The sequence below is a fragment of the Momordica charantia genome, assembly GCF_013281855.1.
Source record: "Momordica charantia cultivar OHB3-1 chromosome 9 unlocalized genomic scaffold, Mcharantia_2.0 BLBB01000009.1, whole genome shotgun sequence".
In the NCBI taxonomy this organism is placed as follows: domain Eukaryota; kingdom Viridiplantae; phylum Streptophyta; class Magnoliopsida; order Cucurbitales; family Cucurbitaceae; genus Momordica; species Momordica charantia.
The window spans coordinates 13514021-13515992 of record NW_028275167.1 but is presented as its reverse complement, the minus strand read 5'-3'; positions in this window follow the sequence as shown (position 1 = coordinate 13515992).

Here is a 1972-nt window from a genome sequence, read left to right as displayed (position 1 = left end):
CAGGACATCAAGCGGCCCTTTTGCTTTTAGTTAGCTTTTTGGGAAATTGTTTAGTGAAAATATAATACTTAATTAATGTCTAAATATTAAATTAGTTTTTGATCTTGAGCGTCATTCATATAGCATTAACTTTAGAATCAATTAATTTCATATATTTCTTATTGGGATATGTTCAACAGAAGTCTTGTCTGCTTCCATCATAGCTTTATTTCATTGTGTTTGTCTTGCACTGCAGGCAAATACACTTCACTTACATCAGTAAAGACAAAATATCAGAATGACAATAACCTCCTAATGTGCTCTCTTAACAAAACCAACCACTGACTAACATGAATTCTCAATTCCCAATTTCCAATACTGATCACTAACTAACGGAATCCAAATTCAGGAATTCGTACAATAATGAATTCGAATTCACTAATTTCAATTGGGGAATTCAAACACTAATTTCCAGTAGACATTTCAATAAGCACCATCTATCTAGGATTTAAATCCCGAATACAATTTACCATTCCGATGCATAAAAAAAAGTAAACTGATGTGCTAGGGTTAACAGCACATCCAATTCATCAATGCACAATAGAATAGCCAAGCAGAAGAAAAGTTTCAATGCCGAATCCCAAAACTCACATCTTTCACCACCAAAATCGACATTTACACATAATTTCTAACTTCAACATGAAAATTGAGCAACCAGTGAAGCAAACATTTTGAAGAATTAGAAGAAAATTATGAGAGATTGGAAAGAGCAGAGTGTTTGGCATACCTTGGAAGAAGGAAAACAAGTTCACCAATTCAATTTTCTGTTTTTTGTTTTTCAAAAACCATTTTGAAATTCTAGGTAAATTTCAAAAAAAATTTTCAAAAACCGGTTTTTGTTTTTCAAAATCTCATTTTTTGTTCTACTGCTCAACTTTTTTTTTCTTACTCATATTTATTTCTAAAAAATTTATTTTTCACTCTAAAATTTTTTTATTTCTAAATTTCTCTCTTCAAACTTTATTTTTATGTCTCTATATTTTGATATTTTAAATATTTATTGTTATTTGTCTCTCTCCAAATTTGTTTGTATTTTTGTTTTTTTTCGGTCTAATATACAAGTTTCATTTCTCTCCCTAAAAATTTAATATTTTTCTTAACTTTTTTCTCTCTAAAATTTCATATTTTATAACTTTTATTTTTCTTCATAATCTATTTTTTCCTCTAAAAATTATATTTTATTTTCTCGTTCAATTTTCTTTTAATATAACTTTTATTTATATGTAAATTTATAAAAATTATATTTTAAATCTTGTTTTTATCTCTAAATTTGTTTCCACTATAAATTTTCTCTTACTTTATAATTTATTTTTTTTGTTTAACATATATTTTCCTCTCAACTTTATTTTTTTTTACCAAAATTTTTCTCTTTCTGTCTTTCTTTAACTATTTTTTTTCTAAATATTTTTATTTCTCTCTCTAAAATTTATCTTCCAAAAGTTTATTTTAATCTCTATTTCATGTCTCTGCACGAGGGGAAGACAAAAATTTCCGCAGAGTCGGGTCCAAAAAATAGAAAATGGATATCCCGACCCTCTCCCCGTCCCTGATTCTATTTTTTAAATATTTAATATATATTTATTACACTTTTTTATATTTGAATTCTAAAAATAATTAAAAATTATTATAAAACCGATAATTTTTCTCGAGAACATCTCACGAACCCAAGAACGAGGTGAAGACGGAGACTAAAAATTTTCACGAACCCGAGAATGAGGGAGAGCGTCCTTAACCATTGTTGACTATACTCTACATAAAATTCTCTCTCTAATAGTATTTTCAATTTTCTAACTTTTTAAAAACAAAAAGACTAAAAATGGTTACCAAACATGTTATATGGTTTTTGTTTTTTAAAAACAGAAAACCAAAAACTAAAATGATTATCAAACGGGTCATTAGAAATCGAACCATTAGTAACTCTTATTATTATAAG